Source organism: Rhinatrema bivittatum, chromosome 2 (genome assembly GCF_901001135.1).
Source record: "Rhinatrema bivittatum chromosome 2, aRhiBiv1.1, whole genome shotgun sequence".
Taxonomy (NCBI): Eukaryota; Metazoa; Chordata; class Amphibia; order Gymnophiona; family Rhinatrematidae; genus Rhinatrema; species Rhinatrema bivittatum.
Window position 1 is genome coordinate 400,997,788 of NC_042616.1, and position 16,822 is coordinate 401,014,609.

The following is a 16,822-nucleotide window of genomic DNA, read 5'->3' on the forward strand; positions in this document are numbered from 1 at the left end:
GCGATTGCAGCACAGCGAATGGCTTGGCTCCGGGCCAGTACATTCAGAGAGGATGTACATGACTTGCCCTGTAAAGGAGACAACCTCTTTGGCAAAAGATTTCAAGAAACGGTGGCTCAACTTAAGGAGCAGTCTATGGCCGTTCAGTCCCTGACAAATCCACCATCCTACTCTGCTTCTTTGCGCTGATACTATGCCCCGCAGCGAAGACAGCCATTCCAATGCCAGGCATATTGACCATATGTGTCCTATCGTCCACCGTCATACCAGATGATGCAATGCCCACAACACCAACAAAACCAAGGTCGCAGGGGATGCCCACGATCCCAACAACCCCAGACTCAGTAACCCCCTACTGCATCTAAGACTCCTCTGTCTTTTTGAAGATAGTCATGCCACGGTATTGGCAGGAGGAATAACATCGCACTTTCAGGAGTGGGAAAAGATCACCACCAATCATTGGGTGTTGGACATAGTCCACACAGGGTACCAGCTTCAATTTCTGAGTCCACCACCGCTTCCTTACCTAACAGCCAGAGGGAGCAAAACAGATCCCACACAGCTGGGGATAAAGATAGCTTCTTTATTACGACAACAAGCAATTCGCCGTCTGCCTTCATCAACCCAGAATATGGGGTTCTACTCCCCTTATTTCCTCATCCCCAAAACGTCAGGGGATCTCTGACCGATCTTGGATCTCCGGGAGCTCAACAAATACATAGTCAAGGAACAATTCAAGATGATCTCCCTAAAATCCATATTGCCCCTAATCCAACCCAATGATTGGATGTGCTCCATAGACCTCAAGGATGCATACACTCATATTCTAATTCACCATTCCTCCTGGCAATACCTATCCTTCCAATTCAATGGCCAGCACTATCAATACAAGGTCCCTCCCTTCGGCCTATCAGCAGCACCAAGGGTGTTCACCAAGTGCATGGCAGAGGTGGTGCCATTCCTCCGTCAGCAGGGAATCATAATATTTCCATATCTTGACCATTGGCTACTTGTGGCCTCCAGCCCCAACACACTATAGAAGCATCTCCAGGAGACAATCATTTGTCTCGACAAATTGGGCCTAGTCATCAATTACCAAAAATCCCACCTACAACATACGCAAACTATTTAATTCATAGGAGCGTGTCTGGACACAACCAAACACAGAGTTTTTCCGCTGCACGACAGAAGATGCACCATTCGCCTTCTCTTGAGACAACTCAACCTCATGCAATCGCCGTCAGCTCGTCAAGTCTTAACATTCTTGTGTCATACGGCTGCCTCGATTCACGCAGTTTCCAATACAAGACTACACATGGGACTGATACAGTGGGATCTCAAACGGCAATGGAAACACCATTCTCAGCCATTAACATGGAAAGTGTCCTTAGGAGCAATGATAACGGAGATAGATTGGTGGTTAAACAAAACACTCACCAAGGGCGCCCCCTTCAATCTGTTGCTACACAATGCAGTGCTCACCACCGATGCCTCCCGCAAGAGATGGGGTGGCTCATTTCAATCATCTCCAGACACAAAGCTTCTGGTCCAGACAGGAACAGAGATTTCAAATCAATCTCCTAGAACTCAGAGCGATACATAATGCTTTGAAAACTTTCATCTCTCATCTGCAAGGTTACCAGGTCATGGTCTACACAGACAATCAAGTGGTCATGTTTTATATCAACAGACAAGGTGGGTCCAGTTCATGGACCCTTTTCCAGAAGGCCCTCACCATTCTGGAGTGGGCCAACCACCATTCAATTCAGTTACAAGCAACATACCTACCAGGCATAGCCAATACTCGAGCAGACAAACTAAGTCATGTATTCCATCCACATGAATGGTCCCTCAATCATGAGGTGGCAGAGACAATCTTCCAAAGGTGGGGACGACCGACAATAGACCTCTTCGCCACCGAGATCAACAGAAAAGCGACTCGCTTCTGCTCCATTTGGCCCAGCCCACACAGGGAGGCCCAAGACACTTTTTTCATTCCCTGGACAGAACCACTGCTGTATGTGTTTCCTCCGATTGCACTTATTACAAGAACGCTACAAAAATGTATGCAGGAGGCGGCGCAACTAATCCTTGTGGCGCCAGCCTGGCCTCGACAACCATGGTACACACACCTCCTCCATTTGTCCACAGAAACATCAATTCTGTTGCCGAATCGGGAAGATCTTCTGTCACAAGAGGAGGGAGCCCTTCTCCATCCGCTGCACTCCTCCCTGCATCTAACAGCTTGGAGGTTGAGTGGATCCTTCTAACAGAACAAGGATTTTCAATAACTGTACAAGATATCATTTTAGCATCCAGGAAGCCTTCCGCTAGAAAAAATGATCAATTCAAATGGAAGCGTTACGCAGCTTGGTGCAAGTCAAAGTGTATTGTCCTGCTCACCTGTACGCCGGACGTTTTATTGGATTATCTCCACACCTTATAAGTGGCAGGTATTGCTACGGCTTCGGTCTGTGTTCACCTCAGTGCTATGGCAGCCTTCCACAGACTACACAATGGTCAACCTATTTCGGTTCACCCAATGGTGTCTCATTTTCTCAGAGGGTTGATACATCTCCAGCCCCTGGTTTCAAAACCACCAGTGCGGTGGAATCTGAACCTCTTCTTGGAACAACTGATGGTATCTCCATTTGAACCTATGGACTTGGCTCATCTCAAATTTCTCACCTAGAAGGTTGTATTCCTGACAGCAATTACATCAGTTCATCGGGTTAGCGAACTACAGATGCTGGTTCATTGTAGCCCGTATCTTCAATTCTATCACAATAAAGTGCTCCTCCGAACTCACCCAACGTTTTTACCGAAGGTGGTCTCCCAATTTCACCTGAATCAATCCATTGAACTGCCAACATTTTGTCCAAAACCACATCAAAATGAAAGAGAAAAACTTTTGCATACCTTGGACTGCAAAAGGGTATTAGCCTATTATAAACATCGAACCCACTCACCTACTAGGGCCTCTCAATTATTTGTTTCCTTCAAACCAATTGCGCTAGGACTGCCTGTTGCTAAACGCACAATTTCTAGCTGGATCACTCAATGTATACAATTCAGTTACAACAAACAAAATGTCAAACTGTCTTCTCATCCCACTGCTCATCAGGCACGTGCAGTTGCCACATCATTAGCCCATTTACAACATGTTCAACAATTGGACATATGTAAAGCAGCCACATGGGCATCCCTTCATACTTTCACTTCCCACTATTGTTTAGACCAACACAATGCGGAAGACGCCAAATTGGGCAGAGCACTTCTGCAATCCTTATCAAAAGAGACATCGAGGTCGACTGTCACTTAAACTACATCACGCTTACCTGAATATAAACTCATAAACCTTTTCCTAAGCGTGATGGGGAGCTTAGGACTCCCATGACAGCATGGCTAATTCAGCCCTGCTATCGATGGGAAAAAGCAAGTTTGCTTATCATAAACGGTGTTTCTGTAGATATCAGGATGAATTATTATTATTATTATTTAGTTTTTTATATACCAAAGTTTAATGAGAACATATCACATTGGTTCACAATAATTAACAAATATTCGTTTAATAATATTTGCATTTCCAAAATTAAAAGGAGAGAAGAAAATACAGAGTTTCATAATAAACTACTAAAATAAATAAAATAGTAAAACAGTAAAATAAAAAAACAAAATTTACACAGTTAAAGAGGCAGAACAGTAAGAACAGTAAGAGCAGAGATAAAATAATTAATTAAGTTCTTATAATAAAGGGGAGTATAATCCTTAGGTTAAAGCTCTTGGAAGGCTTGATTGAATAGCCATGTTTTAATACTCTTTTTAAATATTTTAATATCAGATTCCATCCTTAATTCCTGGGGTAGAGAGTTCCATAGCTGGGGCCCTGCAATGGAAATAGCCCTTTCTCTGACATTATTTAAATGAGGAATTTTTGGAGAAGGTATGGGTAGCATCTTTGTACCTGCTGATCTTGTAATTCTTGATGGGATGTGAAAATGTAATGTTGAAGTTAACCATTCTATCTTTTCATTGTAGAGGGTTTTATGAATTAGCGATATAACTTTATGCTGCGCCCTATATTTAACAGGTAAGCAATGGAGGTCTTTCAATATTAGTGTAATGTAATCGGATCTTTTAGTTCCTGTTAGGAGTCTAGCTGCTGAGTTCTGTAATAGTTGTAATGGTCTTGTCACATTCGCTGGTAGACCTAAAAACATTGAATTACAGTAATCTAATTTTGATAAAACAAGAGCTTGTAAAACTGTTCTAAAATCTTTTGGTAATAAGAGAGGCTTCAATCTTTTAAGTACATTTAATTTAAAATACCCGTCGTTAATGATTTTTTTAATGCATGCTTTCAGTGTGAATTCACAATCAAGGAAGATCCCAAGATCTCGTATCTCCAGGGAAATGGGATAGTTTTTGGCAGCTTCCTGAATTTCAAGTTCTTTTGACTGGATTAATTTAGGGGCGATATATAAAATTTCAGTCTTTTTCGCATTCAGAGAAAGATTAATTTTGGATAGAACTTTATAAATGGCAGAGTGGTATATATATCCCAAAGCTTAAGAGTTAGATCAATTGATTTTTTGATAGGAATTAAAATTTGCACATCGTCTGCATAAATAAAATGCGTAATGCTGAAACTAGATAAAATTCTGCATAAAGGAAGCATGTAAACATTAAAAAGGGTCGCCGACAAAGAGGATCCCTGTGGTACCCCGTGTTGAAGATCAATTGGTTGTGATTCTTTATTATGAAATTTAACTTTAAAAGATCTATTCTTTACGTAGGAGTCAAACCATTTCAGCGCAGAGTCTTTAATACCTATTTCATTTAATCTATCTAGGAGAATTTTATGATTAACTGTATCGAATGCTGAAGATATATCCAGCGTAATCAGAAAATAAGTTTGGCTGTTATCGGCTCCTCTTAGCCATGCTGACCCACCCACCTCCCTGAACAGTCGACTTCTCGCCATACACGACCAGGCTTGCTTTATCACAGACTGAGGAGAATCTGACCCAGCGCAGGAACTCACGCGCAGCCTCAGAGCAAAGCTCTGACATCACTTTGAAGCTCCGCCTCCAGGGCAGTATCCATGACAGCATGGCTAATTCATCCTGCTTTCTACGGAAACACCGTTTACGGTAAGCAAACTTGCTTTTTCTCCCACATTACTATTTCACTATGACAGGCTCTACGGCCATGTGGTGGAAACCAGCGAGTCCACACATAAAAATGTAAACATTTGCTAGTGTGCTTCACAAATTTCTAACTCTTGCCACAGAATCGACCCCTGAACTGCTGCAGGATACTGTGGGGCTTTGCCAAAGACTTCCTTTCCTCTGTTGACTGACTTTCTTTAAGGGAGGGGTTGAGGGGAGTCAACAGTACCAACAGTGCTTAGGTTTGGCAAAAACCTAAATCCTACACTGATAACAAATAGATAGAAATCATGTTTTATTACACAGGATTATGTTACAACTGAAATTCAGAATCCAAACTGCTGTTTCTCAGACGTTTTTATGCTGTGCATTTGTAGTGTAGATCCAAAATATCAACAAAATAAGATACTATAGAGTCCAACACTCAAAACCAGGGAGGGGAGGGGGTGCAGGATAGATCATGGGGAGGGGCACAAGATGTTTGGCTTGATGACTTTCACTGCAGTACATTGGACTGTAAATTGAAAAAAGCTCATTTTACCAGGCAGGGGTGGGAGTGCATGTTGTGATCCGCGATCGTGGAAGGCAACGAGCACGGCCCCCTACCTTGCCCGCGACGGTGACCCGCCGCAGGAACTCCGGGAGAGACCCCTTGACCCGATGCCCGTCGCTTCGGCGCAGGCCCCCACTCTAGCCGCTGGGTGGGGAGCCGTCCCTGCTCCTCCCTCGCGGCGTCCTGCAACATTTCCACCGCGGAGGAAATCCAAGATGGCTGCCACCGCCATCTTTAGGCTTGAGGCTGCGCCTCCTCATTAGATTTAAAGGGACCTGATCCCTTTAACCAGGTTCAGCTGTTCCCTATGAGCCAGAGCAGAGGAAGAATAAAAGGAGGCTTCCTCTGCTCATTCCTCGACTTGGCAACTTTTGGGTTAGTCAGGTCTGCTTGCTTCGGTGAGTTCTTCTACTTTGGATCCTTGTTCCTGTTGTCTTGGTGTTCCTGGTTCCTGACTTCGGATCGGCTAGCGGTGATTCCTGTTGTGTGACTTTGGATCGGCTAGCGGTGATTCCTGGTGTTTGAGTTCAGACTGGCAAGCGGTGATTCTCTCGTGTGTGACTTCGGACTGGCAAGTGGTGATTCCTCGGTGTGTGACCTCGGACTGGTAAGCGACGACCCTCTGGCACTTGACCTTGGACTTCCTCTTGACCATCGCCTCCAAGGGCCCACCTAAGTCCCAGCGGCCCAGGTCCATACGGGCTCCTCCCGGGGGTACCGTGGGCTTCCAGGGGTGAAGCTCCAGTCAGCCCTTGCACCGAACACTCAACTTCTTGACCTCTCAAAGGTCCACCTAAGTCCCAGCGGTCCGGGTCCCTACGGGCTCCTCCTGGGGGGACCGCAGGCTTCCAGTGGCGAAGACACAGTTCCTTTCCTTGACGTCACGACTCTTTGTCTGCCTCCACAGTCGTCTCTGTTTCTAGTGCCGAGGGTCAGCTGGTCACGTTTTCTGTTCCTGCCTCGCCACCCGACGGGAGAACCTATGGATCTTCCTCCTAAGGTATTCCATCCTCCTGTCGGCCCAAGGGTTCACAAGCCTAAGCATAACAGTGCAGAAGCTAAAAGTATCACAGATAAGCAAAAAGAGGTGCATACTATAAAGTTTGAGAAACAATATTTGCCAGTACATGAGCTTTTGACTCCTTAGGCCTCTTCTTCAGCTGTGAGTACTGGAGAGCTCATGCACTACCTCTTATTTGTTGGTTTTTTAAAAGGTCTCACCGCCCACAAAGATTCCGCTATGCTGTAATTTTCAAATTATTTATAGCATGCTATCGTGTTTTTCTGCTCTTATATGTTTTTATGTTACCAGCTGACTGTTCATAGTGGTGTCTCAGTCCATACTTGTGGCCTCAGACCAACATCAGCTTACTTCACTCGGTCCTCTCTCAACCTCAACCTCCAGCATCCATCACTCGGACCACCCTTTGTGCAGCCCCTGAGAACAGAACCTGCTTCATTGGCCACGTCATTCTCCTTTCATATCTTGTAAAGATCTCAGCGTTTCACCCTCAAAACTTTAGGTTTACATAGGCAACAAGAGTCAAGACAGCTGAGTCAACATCAACAACCAACATGCTAACTGGTTTCCCAATCCCCTTACATCACCATTTTTGCCATGGTTCATACTCCATTCCTATCATCAGGAAACAACGCAATCATCAAACTAAACCTCTACCACAACATTACAACCGTCAACAAAGGCTAATTCCAATTATGATTTCACCTATCACTCAATTCCTGGGCCTTTCTCTTCTATCCCTAACACTTTTCAACGCACAATCGCTTTCGAAAAAAACTCACATCTTAAATGATTACCTTACAGAAGTAAACCCAGATATCTGTGCAATCACAGAAACATGGCTTAAACCCACAGATATAGCTCTTTTAAACCAACTACCTACTCAACTTTACAATTTTTTCTCCATCCCTAGACTCAAAAGAAAGGGAGGAGGTCTGTTCCTAGCATCCAAGAAAGAGCTAGGTTTCACTTTACAATATTCAAACATCACATCGAACATAGAGTTTGCAGTTTTTAAATCCGAGCATCTACAAATTGGCCTAATCTATGCTCCTCCTGGAACTATAGACTCTGACCCCTCTCCGGTCATTGAACTTACCGCCAAATATTTCAACCCAGATAAACCTGCCATTTTATTGGGAGATTTCAACATACATGTCGATGCTTCACCACAAACAGCAAACTGTGTTACCCTACTTTCATCACTCAGCTATATGGGTTTCACACAAATAATAAAAAGCCCAACCCATAAAGCAGGCCACACGTTGGACCTTATTTTCATTAATCAGTGTATCTTGCCCCCTGATTCACCCTCTTGTTCTCCTGTCCCTTGGACGGACCATCAAATTATCAACACGACACTCAAGCTCTCAGGACATCTTCCCACTTCATTCCCAAAAACCACTATCCAATTTAGGAAACCCTGTTCCACAGACCTTCTTAGCAACCATCTCTCTAATGAATTATCTCAACTTGATCTCTCCAACGCTTCTACAGCCATATCTTCATGGTGCAACATCACCAATAAAATTGCAGATCTAACCTGTCCTTCAATCACCAAAGTAGTACAACCTTCGCCTGACAACAGAAAACCCTGGTTCACCACTGAATTGAAGCTGCTTAAACAAAAACTAAGAAATAAAGAACACACATGGAGAAAAAACCCATCCCCCACAACATTAGCTGTATACAAAACCACTCTCAATGCCTACAGGATCAACATTCTTAAAACTAAGAGAGACTTTTTCTCTAAAAAAATACATCATTTCATCTTTGATTCGAAAGCACTCTTCTCCTACGTTTCTGCCCTCACTAAACCAACCCCTCCTACCATCCCAGATGATCAAGCTCTCAACAAAGCCTCCGAACTAGCTGAATACTTCAAGGAAAAAATTGATAAATTGACTGTTTCTTTCTCTTCATCTAGTTCTTCTCCATCTCCACCTAATACTCCACCAAAACTAAATACGACTCTAGAAACTTTTGAAACCACATCAGCTCTTGAGATCGAAAATATTCTCAAGAAAATGAAACCATCCTCTCATCCCTTAGACACAATTCCAAACAACCTCCTCATTGCTATAAGGAATACCATTTCAAAGCCAATTGCCGATATCATTAATTGCTCTCTTTCCCAAGGTCTAGTTCCTGACCAACTTAAACTAGCAATTCTTAAACCTCTTCTTAAAAAACCAAATCTTCCGGCCACAGATCCAGCTAACTTCCGCCCAATAGCCAATTTGCCAATGATCGCCAAAATTATGGAAAAGATAGTCAATAGACAACTATCAGAGTACCTGGAAGAAAACTACATTCTTGCACCTTCCCAGTACGGTTTTCGTAAATCGTTAAGCACTGAATCCCTACTTATCTCTCTCACCGACAATATTCTAACTAATATGGATAAAAAACAACCTCACCTCCTTATTCTTTTAGATCTCTCTGCGGCTTTTGACACTGTCAACCATTCATCTTTATTACAAGGTCTGATAGACATAGGCATTAAGGGAACAGTACTCAGCTGGTTCAAGTCCTTCCTGGTTAATAGACAATTCAAGGTAAAGATAAACAACAAAGAATCACACCCGGTCCCAGCAAATCAAGGAGTCCCTCAAGGTTCCTCCCTCTCTCCAACCCTTTTCAACATTTACCTTCTCCCTCTCTGTCGTCTTCTTAATAATCTAAACCTAACACACTACATTTACGCGGATGACATCCAAATACTCATCCCAATCTCAGAATCCCTACACAAAACCTTGATTCACTGGAATAATTGCTTGCAACTAATCAATCATCTTCTATCCAGTCTCAGCCTTATTCTCAACAACAACAAAACCGAGATCTTAATTATCAATCATGACGTTAATAACAATCTAATATACCCAGCTGTCCCACTCATTTCTACCACTCCTATAATTAATCACTCACCATATGTACGTGATCTAGGCGTCATGATAGATAATCAGCTTAACTTCAAAAAATTTATAAGCACCACCACTAAAGACTGCTTCTATAAACTTCTTGTCCTGAGAAAATTGAAACCACTTCTCCACTTCAATGATTTTCGGATGGTTCTACAAGCCATTATTCTAACAAAAATCGATTATTGCAACTCGCTCCTTTTTGGTCTCCCTACCTCATCCATCAAACCCCTCCAGATGATTCAAAACTCTGCAGCTAGAATCCTTACCAATACAAATAAAAGAGACCATATAACCCCCATACTAAAACTCCTCCACTGGCTGCCTATTAAGCAAAGGATTCTCTATAAAGTATACACAGCAATTCATAAATCTATTTACAACATATCCCCACTCCACTTAAGTACCCAACTTCGTTTTCACTCTTCATCTAGACCTATCAGAGGAGCTTATAAAGGCACACTCTATGTTCCTTCAACAATATCCTTACATCAGAAACGTACCATCTCTTTAGCAGGACCCGTCCAATGGAACATGCTCCCGCCAGACATCCGCCTTGAGATCTGCTTCGCTTCCTTCAAAAAGAAAATTAAAACCTGGCTCTTTAGCCAAGCTTTTCCAGAACTTTGATTATTTTTTACCTCTAGCTATCAAGATTTTCTCACCATCGCAATCCCTTCTGCAGATCACATTTATCTTAGACAATTACGCCTTATTTTATGATTTGGTTTCTCAAAGAGACTATACAATTTTCTCAATGTTATTTTTCGAACCTGTTTTCCATGTTTTCCAAGTTCTATAACCTTGTTATATGTACCGCCTCTTGGCGTAATTTTTATGTTTCAATGTAAACCGATGTGATCTGTATTTTAATACAGGAACACCGGTATATAAAAATCTAAAAATAAATAAATAAATAAATTTGGGCAAGCACTGATCCATATTCAGTCCAACCTAACTATCTCTAACATAATTCTAAAAGCATTTTTAAACTTCAGATTTTTTTTTTTATAATTGAAGCTTTATTAATTTTTAGAGAATACAAAGAAACATTGCATTGAAAAGAAGAATGTGAACATGGTCAAATGTAAGCAGAACAAAATGGCAATGTACACTAATACATATCAACAATAAGTCTGTGTAAATATTGAACATAAACACCAAATCATTCTTTTCAAACTGTAAAGGCTTGTTCACCCCAACCCCTCCCCTTGCTTGTCTATCTGCAAGAGATTTTAGGGCCCAAAGGCATTGCACAATTGGATACAGAAGGGAGAAGAAGTGAAAAAGCAAAATGTTTAAATGACTCCACTTAATGCGTCCTTTGTCCTCAGTTGTATGTTTTACTTATACCAGCAAAACTGAAGGAGACTGCCCAGCCCACACAACTTGTGCTATATCTGGAAACAGAGAGTCAGTGTACTAAATTGACAGCATCTTCACAGGTGCAACAGTACATGCAAAAATGCCAAATAGCATGCATAATCACGTTTTTTAATTTTATTAGGACATGCCATTTGGTGTTTTTGCACAAAAACTATGCTAAATTGTTAGAGATTAAAAAAAAAATGCAATTCAGCTCATTAGCAAAATAGATGTTTCAAAAGTTCATGAGAAAAAGTTTGCAAAAGCGAAATGTTTTGCAAAACAGCTGCACCTCAGAGAGGTGCACTTAAGTTTCATTGCGATAAAATCTGCTATTTTGCGCTGACTTTGGGCAAAACATGACCCAACACAGCACTTCTAATATTATTTAAATAAACCAGCAAAGCACAAAATTTTCACACTTTACCGGCCCATTTTTGCCATGCCATTTACAGCTTTGTGCAATTGGCCTCAGAGCATCCAGTTGGAGCATGTCTATCTGCCGCTTCAAGCAGTTTACAGGATAAAATTGTGGAGTTTTGCTCCTGTGTTATGTTATAGGATTTTCATTCTTTATAATTTTATTATTCCCCTAAGGTAGTGGATCTCAGCATTCTTTTCTCTCACAGCCCCTTTTTGGGGAGCTGAAAGAGAACCAGAAATGGTGCTGGAGGGTATGGGTGAGAGAATGCTAGAGGTGGTGAAAGGGAAAGGAGGGTGACAAAGTCCATGAAGGGGGAAGGTGACAAACATCCAAAGATGGTGATAGAGGAAGGGTGATAGAGAGTCAGAGGTGGGCACTGAGAGGGGAAAATATTAGAGAGAGAGAAAGTGAGATAAAGACACACACAGAAGGGAGATGGTGGCATAGGTGTGTTAGAGCCAGAATTGATGATGGAGGAGGGTGTATGAGAGAAAGCCAAGGAGCTTCTGGCAAAGAGGAAAGGGAGGTCATGGAAGAGGATGATTTGAGGTGAAATTAAATCAGAGAGGGAGTGGTGAAGGGATAATTGGGGGATGAGGGAATCAGAGTGGGAATGATGGAATGAAGACTGGAAGGGATGGGAGAACATGGGGGGTAAATTAACTTAAATAGTTGGAGGTCAAAGTGATGATTGGGGGAAAGAGAGAGTCAGTGTAGGGATGATGGAGATTGGTGATCCTGAAAAGGGGTGGCTGTTGAGAGAGAAATGAATTAGATAGAAGATTGATGGGGGAGCAACCCACTGAGAGGGAGATAGAGGGCTGAGAGGCTCAGTGGAGGGAAGAGTTGGGGAGATGAAGTATCAAGACAGGGGAGCTAAAGGGTGAGAGATGGTGAAGAAAAGGAGCAAGAGCCAGATGTGAGTGGATAGAGGGAGAAGAAATTATGAAAGGGAAGGGTTTATTTAGAGGCAGAAAAGAGAGAAATAGAAGAAAATAAAATCAATGGGAAATATCAATGTCAGAGAAAGATAATAGAGGAAGCAATGAAGATAGAAAAAAAATAAATACAATGATAAAGAGAGCCTGGAAAAGGAGTTAGGAGAGGGCAGACAAGAAGAAAGCAGATAAAAAGAGATAGGGACTGACGTGATTGGAAAAAAATATACCCAGACAACAAAGGTAGAGGGAACATCTTATATTCACTTTAGTGATTAGAATATGTATAAAGTAGTGATCTATGACTCCTGGAGTAAACTGAATTCTCTGCAGAATGTGATAGCTGTTATAGGATCAATGCAAATATTATCCAAAAATAATGAACATAAGCTGTCGAGACCACATAGGTCCTTCTTCAGATGTGAATAATGTTTTTGATGTGATATCTGGATCTATGTGGTCTCAACAGTTCATGCGTGGTATTTTTAGACAATTTTTATGTTGATCCTGTAAAGCAGGGGTGGACAATTCCGGTCCTCGAGGGCTGCAAACCAGTCGGGTTTTCAGGATATCCTTAATGAATATGCATGAGAGAGACCTGCATACACACTGCCTCAGTTGTATGCAAATCTATTTCATGCATATTCATTAGGGGTACCTTGAAAACCCGACTGGTTTGCAGCCCTCGAGGACCGGTCTTGCCCACCCCTGCTGTAAAGGGTTTCAATCTGCTAAGTATCCTGTGATTGGAATGTCATTTTCAGTATTGTTGTTGTATGTTTTTTGGAATTGTGATACTCAGAGGTGAAGGGGAGGAACATATAGAAGCTGATGAGAAAAAAGCAAAATTACTTAACATGTATTTCTGTTCGGTGCTCACCTTGGAAGGACCAGGTGCAGGACCACAAAAACCAAACACAAATAAAATTGGAAATGAGGTAAACTTCAATCGATTTTTGGAAAAGTGTGCTCATAAGGAGCTAAGAACATAAGAAAATGCCATACTGGGTCAGACCAAGGGTCCATCAAGCCCAGCATCCTTTTTCCAACAGTGGCCAATCCAGGCCATAAGAACCTGGCAAGTATCCAAAAACTAAGTCTATTCCATGTTACCGTTGCTAATGGCAGTGGCTATTTTCTAAGTGAACTTAATAGCAGGTAATGGACTTCTCCTCCAAGAACTTATCCAATCATTTTTTAAACACAGCTATACTAACTCCACTAACCACATCCTCTGGCAACAAATTCCAGAGTATAATTTAGCTAACTAAACTTAAAATAGAAAAATTGATAGGTCCAGATGGGAATACATCCCAGGGTACTAAGGGAACTTAGAGAAGTTCTGGCAGCTCCACTGGCTGACCTTTTCAATGATCCTTTAGAATAGAGGCCTGGGGACAGGCAAATGTGGTTTGGAGGAGGCTGGGAACTGCAGGCCATTTATTCTGACCTCTATGGTGAGTAAATTAATGGAATCACTGCTAAAAAAGAGGATAGTGCAGTTTTGGAACCCAATGGATTGCAACATCTGAGGCAGCATGGTTTTACCAGAGTTAGATCTTCTCAGACAAATCTGATCAATTTATTTGATTGGGTGAACAGAGGTTTTTTTAAGGGAGAGTGCTAGATGTAGTATACTTGAATTTCAGCAAAGCCTTTGACACAATTTCACATAAGTGACTTCTAAATAAACTGAGCACCCTTGGTATGGTCCTTAAAGTAAATGACTGGGTTAGAAACTGGTTGAATGGGAGGCTAGAAAGGGTTGTGGTAAATGGAGTTCATTTTAATGAGGGAGGCGTTGCTGGAGGTGCACTGCAGAGACTGGTCCTTGGACCGTTTTTTTTTTTCCACCTTTTTTGTGAGCAATATTGCAGAAGGATGATTTCATAAGACACTCAGCACTGAGACTCTCCTTATATCCCTTGCAGATACTATCCTTATAAACATGGAAAAAGGACAAACTTACCTTCTTGCGCTACTTGATCTTTCTGCTGCGTTTGACACGGTGAACCATGCGATTCTCTTAGAAAGATTAATGGACATAGGCATCAAGGGAACTTAAACTATCCCACTTCCTATACGTGGATGACGTCCAAATACTCATCCCGATCACAGAATCCATTCAAAAAACCATTAACCACTGGAACAACTGCCTTCAAGCAATTAACCACCTTCTTTCCACCCTTAACCTGGTCTTGAACACCAATAAGACTGAGATTCTAATCATTTCACAAGATGGTCTCACAACTCAGCCGATCTTGCCGTCCTCCCACTCAGCCAACTCTTCTTTCAATAGCGCTCCATTTGTGAGAGACTTAGGCGTAATCTTGGATAAACAGCTTAACCTAAAGAATTTTGTGAACACCACTACAAAGGACTGCTTCTTCAAACTGCAAGTCCTAAGAAACCTAAAACCACTACTTCACTTCCAGGACTTCAGACTAGTCCTGAAATCCATCATCATGTCGAATTTGGACTATTGCAACTCCCTTCTTCTCGGTCTCCCGGCCAACTCCATTAAGCCACTTCAAATGGTTCAGAACTCCGCGGCTAGGATCCTTACCAATACCAAAAAAAGGGAACATATCACCCCCACCCTTCAGAGCCTCCACTGGCTACCTATCAAATACAGGATACTCTTCAAAGTACTCATGATCATCCATAAAGCAAAAAATAACCTCACATCTCTCCACTTATCTACCCAACTAAGACCTCATACTTCCGCTAGACCAATCAGGAGTGCCTACAGGGACACCTTGTATGCCCCTCAAGCGAAAACCTGCCTTAGAAAACGTGCCATATCGACAGCAGGATCCCATCATTGGAATGCGTTGCCCCTGGACCTCAGACAAGAAGCTTGCCCATCTGCTTTCAAAAAGAAACTTAAAACATGGCTATTCCAAGAAAATTCACCACCTCCAATTCAACCCTAAAGCTTTATTCACTCTAGTTTCAAATCTTACCAAACCCAACGTGTCCGCAACCCAAGTCCCCTCCACACAAACCCGGTGCAATGAAATTGCCATGTTCTTTAAGGACAAAATTTCCAACATCACTGCTAAATTTACCCCCAACACCAAAAACTCCCCCCTCACCAGCTACATTACCCCCCCCCCCCCACCCCTCATACACCCACCATCCTCTCCTCTTTTGAACCCTCCTCATCTCTAGAAATAGAAAATATTTTAAAAAAGATGAGACCCTCCTCCCACCCCTCAGAAACCATCCCCACTAAACTACTCCTCTCTATCCCCAAAACCATAGCCACCTCACTCTCCAAAATCGTTAACTGCTCCCTGGAACACGGCCTAGTACCTATCTCCCTGAAACAAGCCGTGGTCAAACCCATCTTAAAAAAACCCTCCCTTGACCCCTCCAACCTTTCCAACCTCCGTCCCATCTCCAACCTCCCCTTCCTCTCCAAAATCATTGAAAAACTAGTAAACTCCCGTCTCTCCGACTACCTCGAACAATCCAATATACTCCCACCCTCACAATATGGCTTCCGCAAGCTCCTCAGCACTGAATCCCTACTCCTCTCCCTTACCGACACCATCATCAAAGGAATGGACGCTGGCAACTCCTATCTCCTTGCTATGCTTGATATATCCGCTGCCTTTGACACTGTAGATCACAACATCCTCATCAACACACTCATCGGTATAGGAATATCAGGTACTGCTCTCTCCTGGGTAAAATCCTTCCTCCAAAACCGTACCTACACAGTCCTCACTGACAACTTCACCTCCCCCCCTATTAATCTCAACTGTGGCGCCCCCAAGGTTCCTCCCTCTCTTCCACCTTGTTTAACATCTACATGCTCCCCCTTACAAACCTCCTCTCCAACCTTGGGATTACACACTTCATCTACGCAGATGATGTGCAGATCCTCATTCCTTTTACTAATTCTGCTCTCACTGCTCTCCAAAAATGGAACACTATTCTCGCTTCCATAAACCAACTCCTCACTGACATGCACCTAGCCCTCAACCCGCACAAAACTGAACTACTCCTCATCTCCTCCAGACATGCCTCCACACCCTCCCCCTCCACCCTCCAACCCTCTAACTTTCTCTCTGATACAAGAAATCTAGGTGTCATACTTGACAACCAACTCACCTTCAAACCATTTATCAAATCCATCCTTAGCAGCTGCTACTTTAAATTACAAACCCTCAAAAAACTCAAACCCCTCCTCTACTTCTCGGACTTCCGTACAGTACTCCAATCTATAATCTTCTCAAAAATTGATTACTGTAACGCACTCCTACTGGGACTCCCTGCTACCTACATCAAACCTCTACAACTCCTTCAAAACGCTACTGCACGCATCCTCACCAATGCCAAAAAGAAAGACCATATCACTCCCACCCTCTTTAACCTCCACTGGCTTCCTATCCACTCACGAATTCTATACAAAACCCTC